Here is a 13,511-nt window from a genome sequence, read left to right as displayed (position 1 = left end):
ATATCTTTTTTAGATTTAGATCAAGTAAAAAGTTAAATTATTAATTATTTTATATTAGCTTATAAATAAAATCAGCCAGGAGCTTTTTTATCAACCAACTTTGTCACTGGAATTTAGTATCGACCTTAAAACAATCCTTGGGGCAGTATAAATCAAAAGTACTTTTTTGTTGTTGATGACAAAATCCAATTTTTCTTTTTAATTCTAAGGTTTAAAGCTTAGCCCATACAGATGTCACAAAACTGTATTTACAAACAGGTATTTATTGCAGGGAGTCATTCCTGATAATAAATGAGCTTTAAATTTTTATGGGTATATACAATCTAACCGAAAAATTAATATATATGTGTATTCTGATTTTTTATCTTAATATCAATATTTTAATATCTTGTGATTATTAATTATATAAATTGTTTTAGTTTGAATGCAAAGAAAGAAAAAACATTAACCAAACAAAAAAAAAAAAAAAAAAGAAAAGTCAAACTACAAGTGAAAAAAGGTGTCTTTTTATTCATCATCTTCAGAGTTAATATTTTCATGAAAAGTCTCGACAAGCTCCTGATTGTATTGCAGAGAATCATGAAACTCTGTATTGGATGTGAACCATTTTAATACTTGTAGGTCTCTGTACTTTGCCTCTAAGAGACAAAGTTTTGCATTATATATAATCGGGATCTCACCTTTTAAAGCATTCTTCCTATTATTTCTTAAATTTGTTTTTAGCAATAACCCATTCCACGAATCATGATGAAATGTTAATGCCAGTTGAGTCACCTCTTAAACAAATTTCACGAAGGGAACGCGTTGAAATTGGACATTTGTTCTTATAAAATGGTCTTAAAAAATCAGTTATATTTTTTATTAAATCTTGCATCAGTTCTACAACTTGAGTAGGAGTGGGTCTTTAACGAGCATTTCTGAATGTGTTAATCTGATGGAATACATGTGGGTGATTTGCAATTAATTAACCCCATATCTTTATCACATTCATTATTAGAATGTCCGCGTTCTGGATACATAACTTTAATGAAGTCAAACCTTTTTTTTTCATGAATAAGGAAACCTATTAAACGAATTAATGTATATTTTTTGTTTTAGCCGTCACATGAATCACAAAATGGCTCTATAGATCGAATTTCTTTGCCTAAATGTTTCATAAAAAAAATCATATAACACTGAAGTTACCTCGTCAGCCCCTCTTCTAGCAATAGTTTCATCATAACAATACAAAAAAACGTCATTACTTGAAAGTACATGAATATTAATTGAATAAAATGCCAATTTTCTTCTGTAGTAAAAGTCATTGGTTAATAGATTTTGTAAATTGGGATTTTTTTGGTCAAAAGCAATTGACTCAAATCTTTGTTCCCTTTGTGTTTTAAACTGTGCATTTCGTTTTCTAACATAAATTTTTCTGCATCTTTGTGGTGCTGTTCTTTCTGTAATTCTATCTTATCAAACTGTTATTTAAGTTTTTTGCATTCTGAACTAAAAGATAGTTTAAACAAACAAAAAAAAACAGTATTTGTGATTCGTGCGACAAAGTCTATGATAGCACAATTGTAGCCAAGCAATATTTCGAAATTGTTTTAACTGTTTATACAAGTAAAGGAGCTTTTGAAGCCACTGCTGATATTTTACCCAGTAGTTCAATTGTTGATGATCGAAGTATTAGCCGAATAAATCTTTATGGCAACCAGCCTAGTTGTACAATGGACGAGTTTCCTGATTTACGCCCAAATTGTTTTTGTCTGTGATTTTAGCACCTTTTCTCATTGCTTGTAATTAGATTTTAGAAATAGAAACTTGTATTTGGCATCATTTTTATTATATTAAAACAACATTTATGAAAAAATTTCACGTCGATCAAGTAGCTAAATTATTGCATAACTTCGTTTAATGGAGTTAAAGTTTCCTAATACTCTTTCTAAACTTTTGAGTCTAAACTGAGTTCAATAAACATATGACGTTCAGAAGCTGAAAAATAACTATGGATAATTCTTTTGAGTTTTAAAAGTTATCATACATGCGCATTAGCAGTACTAGCTCTGATTGCTAGTACTGCTAATGCGCATTAAGCGTAATAGATTGTATAAGTAAATTTGTTCATTTACTTATACAATCTATTACGCTTAACGCAGATATGCTATCTGCGTTAAGCGTAATAGATTGTATAAGTAAATGAACAAATTGCTTAAATTTAGCCTTACATACTAGGCCGCTATTGACCAAAACTTGTTACGCTAATCAAATTATATAGTCGTTTTGATTGGTTAATATTGTATAAACAATTAGTATTCACCTTGGGAATATGTATAAATGTCTTTGTTATGGTTGCATTGCTCTCTTACAGTCAACTTTAAAAACAACAACAACAAAACTATTTCATTAAATTTAGAGTTACACTATGTCATTTTAAGAGACAAAGTCCTAAAATATTTTTTTACTTCTAAGTGGTATATAAATTAGCCATATCTGTAATCTGTGAAGTAAATCCCAATGAAGAGCTAATCCAATACAAAGCGCATTCATTTACCTTAGTTGCTTGGAAGCTTACATGCTTTTTGCTCGTTGAAATAATTATCAAATGCACAAAGTTTTGAAAAGAAACAAAGGGGCTTGAACAAGAGCTTCAAAAGTTGGTTACATTTGTCTGAGTTGTGATTTTAAAAGACTATATTCTAAGTGGCTCATAAAGTAATAAAAATTGTCAAAATTTTAACAGTTTAACAGTCTTCGTAACCCTAATAAACATCTGAAATATGCCAGAAACGTAATCAAATATCAGTACGAACAAAAATCCATTTTTGTTTCCTAATTCATGCAATACTAAAAAAAAATTAAAAGTAGAATATCATTGAAAATTTGGCAACCTATTTTCCTAAAGTATGTATTCTTAAACGAAAGATTTACCTTTGACTCATGACCAGGCCAAACACTTTAATAAGTTGAAACTTAATTTTCAATCCAATAAAACAAGCCAATTACTATTTGGAGTTCGTTTACCATTAATCTAAATTGAAGCTACCCTCAAGAGCTCATTATAGAGCACTCTTTTTGGATCAGTAACTTCTTTTCTCCTCTAATTTCCCCAAGTTAAATATTCGCTCTGGTTTAGGGTGCATGCTAACAAGAAAGAAAGGGATATCCTGCGCCAGTTTGCCCAGCATTTCATCGTGCTGTTCAACAAACGATAGCAAAAATGAAATTGCTGTAGAGGATCTTGAGAAAGTTTGTAATAATATTTGTTTGTAATAATATTGGAGCAGAATAACACATGGTAACATTAATCAGAAAGTTGCACAATCAAAAAGAATATATATGCTGATTTAATGCAATAATGTCAAAATGATGACGAGATTTTAAATATCGTTGCATCATGTATCATGGCAGTGTAACAGATTATCCTTATTGAATGGTATCTTTGCAAAAACTTCCCAATCTAATATATAAAGAACCGTGATTCACAAATCGTACAATAGAAGTATATACTACTTTATACTTATATGAGATTATAATTTAAGGATTGCGCTTCTACGTTTATACTTAATTATCATTTTTTTATATTTAACTTTAAATGGCACAAAATCTTATGTTTGAATTGTCTGTTTTTTTCTTCTTTTTTTTTAGTGCTCTTAATAGTATTTTTTTTTTTTCGTTCATGTGTTCGTTCATTTCGTTCAATTTATTTGTTTTTGTAGCTTTTTTATCGCATTTCTTTACAGGTTGCCAATGTTCATCAACATTCTACCTCCATGAAAAAGAATTCTAGTATTTACAATTTCCACTAATATAAGAGGTATTTTTACAAAACGATTTGGGAAGAATTAGTAAAGCAAAGACCAACAGCACACAAATACACATGGTTGTATTTACTGTAGATATCGTTTCCGTGATATTTTATAGAAATAGAGAGTGATTTTAAATAGTTATAGAAATTCCATGTTTATTTTAAATCTATTTTTATGACTAGACACTTATGAATTGAGTTACTATACACAAGTTGTTCTCAAGCTTTTCTATTATTTTGATAATAAAACTCAGGTTTATTTTTAGAAAACACGCTTTGTTGTTTTGAAACTTATCATCTGCTGAATATTATCCCGCTTTCGCAAAGAGAGTTAAGGAACAGTTTTTTGACGAATTGGGCAACACTAGTTGTATGCAGTTTTTCACCAAAGTAGTTCGTATACACATCTCTATACCGTTTTGCGTAATCGACAAATATATTTGGCCCATTTTAACAATTCGGTTCATAATAGCGAAAATTTATCTGATATATTGTTTGAAAATTGTCAGCATGGAAGCTATTTCTATTTTAAACGTAAGATACGGAAGTCCTCAAGGTTATGCGCACATGTGATTCACTTTTCAAAAAAAGCAAAGATTAAAAAAATAATAAAGTTGAAGAGCCAAGAGAATTTCCTATAAAAATACGAAGCTAAATTTTGGACTGCTTAAAATTCACTGTCTTTTGAGCTTCCCTCAGTTATAATTCTGAGTTATTTGTTTTTATGGACCCTAATCGTTGATTTATCTTAGCTAGTATTTCGTGAAAGGGCTTTGAATTTTCAAGATTGTAAATCTTGGCTGTATAATTTCGCTATTTTCAAGAGCATTTTCTAAATCTAAAATAATTTTTTCTTAAAACATTATGCCTCATAATTCTTCTTAATGCAGGTGCCAACATGTCCCTTTTTTATGGCTATGAGTAATAAAATATAAAATGATAAAATGAAATAGTTACCAACTTAATAACCAAATTTTCAAGTCAAATTAACAAATTATACGTAGTAGTAGTAGTAGTAGTAGTAGTAGTAGTAGTAGTAGTAGTAGTAGTAGTAGTAGTAGTAGTAGTAGTAGTAGTAGTAGTTGTAGTAGTAGTAGTAGTAGTAGTAGTAGTAGTAGCAGCAGCAGCAGCAGCAGTATAGTAGTGGCAGTAGTAGAGACTAGGTGCATCATTTTACTTTCATGCAAGATTTTTTTCAATTATTAGGGCAATATTTAGATTTCTTTTAATCATAATACATTATGAGTTCTATTCCTCAATACTCAACAGAGTTGAAAGTGAACCTCATTCGCTATTTACTTTTCCAAAGAAAAAAAAACCTTCAAGCATTTGTACCTGGACTGCAAATTAGAAAATTTAAATGAAGTGAAATAATATTAGAGCAAAGAAATAAATTAGAGTTTTGATTTTCAAAACAAAACTGAAGGAGGTCAAAAAGACTACTACCAATGTAACTTTGTGAATGTTAAGCGAACTCAATGTGCTGCAAGCATTTATCTTTTGCAAGACACTTTCTCGTCTAATATATTGTTAAACAGAACAACTTCACAACACGCGCATGATTCTATTGAGACTGAAGAGGTTAACTTTCTGAAAAAGTTCAGTCAGAAATTGACAGACTTTTTGATTTCCAAATGAAATCCAAACAAATTTGTGACCATTAGGGCAAAATTGACTTGAGTGTACCATGTCAAACACAACTGAATAACATCCGAGCAAATTTGAGAAAGAAACATTTTGGAGTCACTAACATCAGTCTAGGTGAAATGGCTTATTGAATACTCTCCAGTACCAAAAGATGAACGTAAAGCATTTATTAAGTCCTATTCAGTGATATATGATGAAGAATTCCTTTTCAGATTTTTTGCTTCAACCAAACATTTGTTAAGTCATGCCAATGATTCAAAGATCATCCATAAAAAAAAAAAAATTGATAAAAAATAATTATATAAAATAAACAAAATGAAGCTAGATTACTTTTATTGTTAGTTCATTTTAAATTGCATAACCCTCAGGATATCTTTACCCGCTAAATCGCTTTCTTTTAAAAGTCATGTGTGTAAAACGTTTTTTTAAGCCCACATTTTTTGAATAGCAAGGTCCCTTTTATTGCTTAATACTTAATGTTACAGTGTTACATACTTCTGTCATTTAATCGTGAAATAAAGAAGTTGTAAAAACATAAATTTTTTATTAGTTGCTGACAATAAACTAAGTGCTTTATCAAATAAAAACACAAACGAATATTTTTTGCAATTTTAACTTTACTTGGACTCTTTCAGAGTGCCCAATAGTGCCAACACGGCGATCTTTCGTATATAGATTTTCCTAATATCAGTGGATCTGGAAATTACCAAATAGTGAAACAACTCCATGTAACCTATTTATAATGCTATATACAATATGAATTCACCTTACTTTGTAAACATAAACTTGTGCGTTATACAGTCAGAACGTTGTTCTTTTGTTTTCAAAAAAAAAAATGTTGTTTTGACAAAATCATGCAAATAAAATGCACTTTTAAGATTACCGACGTTCGGGGGCAGATAATCGACGTTCGGGGGTATTTAAAAATACACACTAAGGAACAAAGGAATTTTTTTTTTTTTTGACAATTAGGAAAAATAAGAGCTGCTTTATCAAGAAAAGTATAAAGAGAAAGGTTTGTTATTTTTGTTATGGAGAATTTACTATTTAAAAAATCAGTCTTTTTTTAGAACTTTTAGCGGAATGCGTCGCAAGATTCCAGGTCTGCAAAATTATTTAACTTTAAAGAAATAGTTGCGTGTCTGTTTAATTTCTTTTCGTTTTATAAAACTAGGTGTTTTTACTGTTTCTCTCTTTAATATGAAGTAAATTTTTGATATCGCCAGAAAATGATCAGACTCAAATCGTAAACGAAGTTTACAAAAATGAAATTATTTTCTATAATTTCAAAGTAAGTGAAGATAAAATAAGGTTCTAGTTCTTCGAGCTGTAATAGTATAACTGGAATTAATTAACTAATAGTTATTAATAGTTCTTCTCGTTTAGATGAAAAAGTTATCATGGGATAGTGTAGTGAATATTGGAGTATCTAGAGTCAGGAAATGGTTAGCCAATGTTTGAATGCGTTTTAAAACATGGTGAAGATAAAATTGGTATGTCTTTGTCTGTGAATCCGAGGATCTTGAGTTATGGATTAAAAAACTTCCAAATGCAAACTTTGTGTTTACAGATTATAAGCGAATTTGTGCTCAGCACTAGCCTAAAGATGCAGAATTAAATAAAGTCAAAGGTGGTAGTTTTGTTCCAGTGCATCCTCCATCAGTCTTTAAAGGTATACCAGTGTCTTGTATTCCAATAGTGTCTAGAAAACGAGATGTCACTGGGTTAATGTGCTATGAAAGAATAGTTTACCTGATGAGTTCGAAAACTTCAAAAAAATGGATGCTATTCAATTTAATTCAATTGTAAAAAATTTGAAGTCAATGATAAATAACTGTGAAGAAAAATTTTATTTTGTTGAAAAAGAAAAAATATATCTTTAATATCATATGAACATGGTGGACCAGTACCTAAGTTTTCAATATATATAACTTTAGAAGATTCTGGAGATATTTATTTTCTTTTTTAAACCAAGGAAATAATATTCTCAACTGGAGAAAGATGTCAGTTATGCTATTAATAATGAAACAGGTTCTAAGCGAGCAAGTTATTTTAGTCACCAAAACCAATTAAACGACAAAATTTTGGATCAGTTCTCAAAGTTTTTTGTGATGAAACAGTTGCAGCATTATGTGTAAAAGTTCCTGAAGCTATAGATACTGCGCTTTTTATTGAAACAGTTGTCAAGTGATGGCTTGTTGTCAACAGTAAAGGTCTAGATATTAGATTAAATGATATTCAAAGAAAGCCTATTACTTCAGTCAATGGCAAATAGATTTCTTAGAGAACTATATTTCTTATTGCAAAAAACTTCTAAAAAATTAGCAAGCTGTGCCAAGTATTTTTTGAATTGCGGTGTATCTTATGTATTGCTAGGACATATGCAATCAGATGCACTAGAAAAACAGTTTAGGAAATATCAGCAAGAGTCAGGTGGCACATCTGATAACTGCGCAAAATTTTATTCAAAAATTTAGAATTGACAAAACTGGAAAATTGCTAGATGAGCAAGTAGATTTTACAATATTTCCTCCTGCTCACCACCACTGTGATAATTGTGAACTTGATGTGGAGTTTGATATGTCAATATGTGAAAATTGTGAGGTTCAGTTTCCAAATGAATGCAAACAAGGGCTTTTATATATTGCAGGTTTTATTGCTTACAAACTTCCAGAATTACATTCAATTTTAGAAGAAACAGACACCTTTGATATGTTTCAAAAATATGGAACTTTGATTAGTTCTTTAAACAGGGGAAGACTAAGAGAACCTTCTGAGAGTTTAGCCTACATTGTTATTTATGGTTTTTTTATTTGAAGTGACACTAGTGAATAAAGTTTCACCATTGCTGTGCAAGAGAGGATTAATTGACATTTTTATTAACTGCAATGGTAAAGTTCAATTGCTTGTTCAAAGTGTTAAAAACGTTTGCTGCATTTTAGCAAACATTTTTTGAAACAACTATTGTAAAAAACACTCTGAAGATTTTGGGAAGGAATGTTTAATAAAACAAGCAAAACTTTCAACTTCAAAATAAAATACTTTAAATTAAAAAAGTGAAAATAATTTTAATAAAATAAAGTTAATATATTTGTTTGTTTTTATCAAAAAAATTATTATTTGTGTCACAAGTGTTAAACAGCTAAAAAAAACGTACAGTTTATGAAAATGAGATTTAGTCATTTTTAGCTAAACTCTTTAAATTTTTATTGTAATTAACTTATTTATAAACGTAAAAAAAAGTTCCCACAATATTTTCTTCCAAAATTTAATGAAAATTTTTTTTTGTCCTTCTAAAGCTCTTTATTTGATTCTGAAGCTTGTTTACAAAAGCAAGGATAAAAAATAATTTTAACCGTAAAAAAAGTCGGCCTTCGCTAATTTTACGGAAAATGAGCTGTCTCGGCCTGTTTATGAAAGCCTTGAAATTACGGAATGAAAAATCTTATAAAAATAAGACCGAATGATAAAACACGGACGATCTCGAAAATTTACTTAATAAGTCAAATAGAAGATCGCCGTGCAAATCTCATGAAGAGTGTAGAAAAACGGTGTGTTGTATGTATGAAAAAGTACAATTCACCAATTTCTGGTGTAGCCTTTGAGAGATTCAAAAACATTTTTGCAACAGACATTGATTTTTTGGACTCTAGAGTTTCAACTGGAATGTGTGGAAAGTGTAGAAATCTACTTAGAAGGGTTGAAAGAGTGCGTGGGAGGTTGGAAAGGGTTGAAAGAGAATGTATAGAAATCAACTTAGAGAGGTTGAAAATCTGCCAAGCTGCCTCCCAGATAACACATGAACGTCGGCCCAATCTTGCCAACATGTTTTATATCAGCTTTAGATCGGCATTGTTTTACTAGGGACTTCAGTCACGTGACTTTTTCCGTGTCGCAAGTTCATCATATAAATAAACGTGATTTTTTCGGCAACTTTTTCGGCTAGCTATCTATTTTCAAACCAAATTGCCCGTTGTATAACTTTAGCAAATGTTAAATAAAAATGTTGTTCTGTGAGGTTCATTCTTTGAAGTTCCTTAAAAAAGATGCCAGAAAATTTTTCAAGTCGTTTTCTTCATAGTTATGTTAATTTACACATTTTGACAAGTAAATATGCTGATTTACATTGCTTTTTTGGCATTCTAGCATCTCAAAAAAGAATATTAAGCTTATTATACAATAGTATTTGATATTAGTTTTTATAACCATTTGCTTTTTATATCTGGACTTATCAATTTAAAAAATACACTTTCCATCAGTTTTTCGATCTTTTCCTAGACGCCATTATGGTATTCCGTTTAACCTATATAGTTAGTTATCTACATGGATATTTATTAAGCGCCTATTTATGTGACTTTGATATATAATTAGTTTTTTATATCTAGCTGTTTGAAATGCAGAATAGAGATCTGTATTTCTGGTATCAAAATTTAGAAGACAAAAGTTTAGCCAATGTGTGCACAGTTTTTAGGCAACACTTTTTTTCCAGTTTCCAAATTGCTAAAAATGACCTTACTTTGTTTTCGAAAATAAAAAGAGTGATTCAAAAAGTTAGGTTGCTCACTAAAAAAAAGAAAGAAGAATTTTTGCTTTTAAATTTTATACCACCATTATGTGAAACAAATGTTCAACCATTTTTACAATCAACGTCATCTGAAAAAGAAAAAAATCTTGTGAAAGACATCTTAAAATCAAAAATAAAACTCTAAAGCGCAAAGTTGAAGAAATCGACAGTTTTAAAAAAGTTTCTGAAAACTACTGTAACCAGTTGAATGGTCTTGAAAGTGAAAAAAAAACAACTTAAATTAGCTGTAAAAACCAGAAATGGAGAGAAATTAGAATTTGTAAGACAAGCCATGCAGTGTAAAGCACTATATACAGCAACAAACAAAAGCCTAATGAGTCTAGAAAAAAAGTTTACCACATTGAAACTAAAGAATAAAACAAACAAAATTCGAAATTTAAACAAGAAGATTGTTTATCGAGATATAAATTTGAAAAAACAAGAAAAAGAAATTGATGCATTAAAAGCACAATTTGAAAAACAATCTCAAACTTTAAATATGGAATTCAATAAACTTAATCAAATGCGAGAAAATAGTAATGCAAAAATTGAAATGTTGAGTCAAGAAAAAAGAAATCTCAAAAAGAAATTAAGTCATGTAAAAAATAATTTAAGTAAAACAAAGGAAACAATTTCCTTCTCGTCAATTGAAAATCTCACTTTTTTAAAGTCGGAAGTTAAGGAACTTAGTGCAAAAGTTGATTCATTAAACAAAGAAAATATTTATTTAAATGGTCTTTTAGAATTGTTGGAAGATGAGGAAATTGTAACATTTGAAAGAGGACGTTATTCGAATGATATTCAAGAAGTTATCATGGAGCTGTTATCATTAAATGTCAGTATGAACAAGGTCAATGATGTTATTAAAATTGTTTTAAAGAAACTTGCAAAAAAAAGGAATTACAAAACTTCCCTCATTAGGTACAAGATCTAGATTTATGTCAGAAGCTTTAATTCTTGCACAGCTTCAAGTATCAGAAGAAATGTTACATAATATTGAAAAAGACACAGGAAACTGTTTACATGGAGATGGAACAACCAAATATTACAGACATTATCAAAACTTTCAGTTGACTACCAAAAGCGGTAGAATGCTATCATTTAGACTATCAGAAATGGCCTCTGGGGATGCTGCATCAATTTTGAGTTCTTTAACAGAAGTGTTATATGATATTTGTGATATTCTAGACACAAAGAACAGGGAAAAAAACTTTGCAAAGTTAGTTTGTTGATTCAAAACAACTATGTCAGATTTAGGTTCTGTCAATCCACTGTTTAACAGTAAGTTCAAAGAAATGAGGGAGCTATTGTTACCAAAAGTTATAGAACATTGGGATAGTTAAACAATTGAACAGAAAAATGAATTTAAGGATATGTCAAACTTTTTTTGCAAGTTACATCTTTTAACAAACTTTGCAACTGAGACAGATAAAGTACAGGATTCATTTGAAAAAATTGCTCTGAGTGATGCTCATGAAAACACTTTTGCATTTAAAACTTTTGAATCTGGGGTTGCAAGACTGATACGCACTGCATGTAAAGCATTCCACAAACGAGGTAGTGATGAAGCTGGTGTGGCAGGATATTTCAATTCTTTTCTCATTGGAAAAGGTGAAGACATATGTATGTTTGCTCCTTTTATAGGCAATAGATTTAACATTTTGTTTTATAATGGGGCTGCATTGTATTATCATTCTAAATCTATTAAATAATTTTTGTGTCAATGGCCAAATCCTAATAATCTACTGAAGGCAGTTAAGGAAGATATATCAAATATATTATTTTTAGCTGAATCTCGTGCACTAGGTATTTTTGATAAGCTTATTACTGGTCTTCTTTGGAGACTTATTGAAGAAAAGAAAAACATTCTAGCATGAATAAGTATTTATTTCGTTTAAAAATGAAATTGTCAGATCTTTGCAAAGATGCTTCTCCAATGCTCAATGCAACACCTGTATTTGACCCAAGAGATGTTAAAATACATAAAGATAAACTTTATGAAAAACTATTTGAGGATACTGGCAATATAGAATTTGATGTCTTGGTGCAACAGTCATTAGAAATAATTTCCCATGCATTTCTAATAATACTTGAAAGACAAGCAATTGATCAGCTCCCAGGCGGTAAATATTGGAACTCAGATGATCAAACTCAAAAGGCTGCTGAAAATGTACCAACGACTAACTGAAAATGTACCAACGACTAACTGAAAATGTACCAACGACTAACAAATCTTCAGAAAGTGATTTTGCAATTCTGGATCTACTTATTCGAACTAAACCAAATGCCAAAATTCAAACAATTCAAGCATATACTATTTGGTACCCAAACAAAACCTTAGCATGGCTGGATGCAAAATCAGAAGAAGAGCGTTACATTTTAATTGAAACAGCTTCTCATAGTGTTGAAAAAATGAAATTAAAGTATAAAGAGCGACAAGTAGAGTTAATTTCAAAGAAAATGTCAATGTTGAGAATATAACAGCAACTCAAAGCAGATGCAGAAAAGAAAGCATCACTAAAAAAAGCAAATATAGTAAATGTGCTTATTCAATTGAAATCACAAGTTTGGCTAACAGTAGAAGAAGCAGAAGGTAAATCTTCAAAAATTGATAATAATACTTTAAGGAAGCAAGTTATTAGAAGTCAATTAGATTTTTATCGTTATGTAATGGGGGCAAAATGTTCATTGAAGCTGTTTTTTAAAACTAAAGTTTCTGGAAATAAACATATTGATTTAAATTCAAGTGAGCTGATGGAGAACTTGGTAACTATCATTCGTACATGCAACTTGCCTCCACCAGAACAAAGGAACAATACACTAAAAGAAAAAAGCCAACGCAATGACTTGATTAAGAAACAAAAAGAAGAGTTGTTTAGAAAGTTAAAGGATTCTAGAATGTCACATCTTGCAAGACAAAAAAAGGTCCAGTTTTTACCGACTTTACTAGATGATCCAGGTAGTTTAGTTGGGCGAGTTGTTCTTCATAAAATAAAGAAGTTGATGAAGAAGAGTATTTTTGGTGCAAAGCAGATGTTATTAGAATAGCGGAAGTCGGAAAAAAAATCAAGCAAACATTATATGATGTTATTTATGAATCAGAAGCTGGAAGTATTTACACATTTCCACTGTTATCTGACTTTGATAAAGGAGATATGATCTTGTTATAAAAGGTATAATCACTGATATTTTTTTTCAGTATTTATTAGTTTAAAATCTTGTGATTGTTATTTCAGATCCTACTATTTAAATGTAAACAAAGATAAATCTATTATATATTTTTAATGATAATCAAATTTATTATTAACATTTTACTTTTAGGAGCATATGAGCACTATGAAATGCTTTAAAGCTTGGAAAAGCTCTTGTTTTCAACTAAAGTTGTTTTTTATGGTTTCCACAGAGATTTTATTGCTTATGACCCACTTCCATATTTTCTTCACTTTCATAAGTGTATATGAGTATGTTCTCTCTAATAATAAAAAAATAATAGAAAAAACTCTTGTTTTT

The 13,511-nt window shown here is 29.9% G+C and overlaps 2 pseudogenes; one reads left to right on the top strand and one right to left on the bottom strand.

Annotated features, from left to right (window-relative positions):
- Positions 1 to 507: 507 nt before the first annotated feature.
- On the bottom strand, positions 508 to 2,532 carry LOC149880455 (uncharacterized; annotated as a pseudogene).
- A 7,119-nt stretch (positions 2,533 to 9,651) lies between these two features.
- Positions 9,652 to 13,205, top strand: LOC149880454 (uncharacterized; annotated as a pseudogene).
- Positions 13,206 to 13,511: the final 306 nt, after the last annotated feature.

This window comes from Hydra viridissima, unplaced genomic scaffold, assembly GCF_058129835.1.
Source record: "Hydra viridissima isolate aposymbiotic clone 2 unplaced genomic scaffold, HvirCarnegie_v1 scaffold_13, whole genome shotgun sequence".
Lineage (NCBI taxonomy): Eukaryota > Metazoa > Cnidaria > Hydrozoa > Anthoathecata > Hydridae > Hydra > Hydra viridissima.
This window is presented reverse-complemented; position numbering and strand designations above follow the sequence as displayed.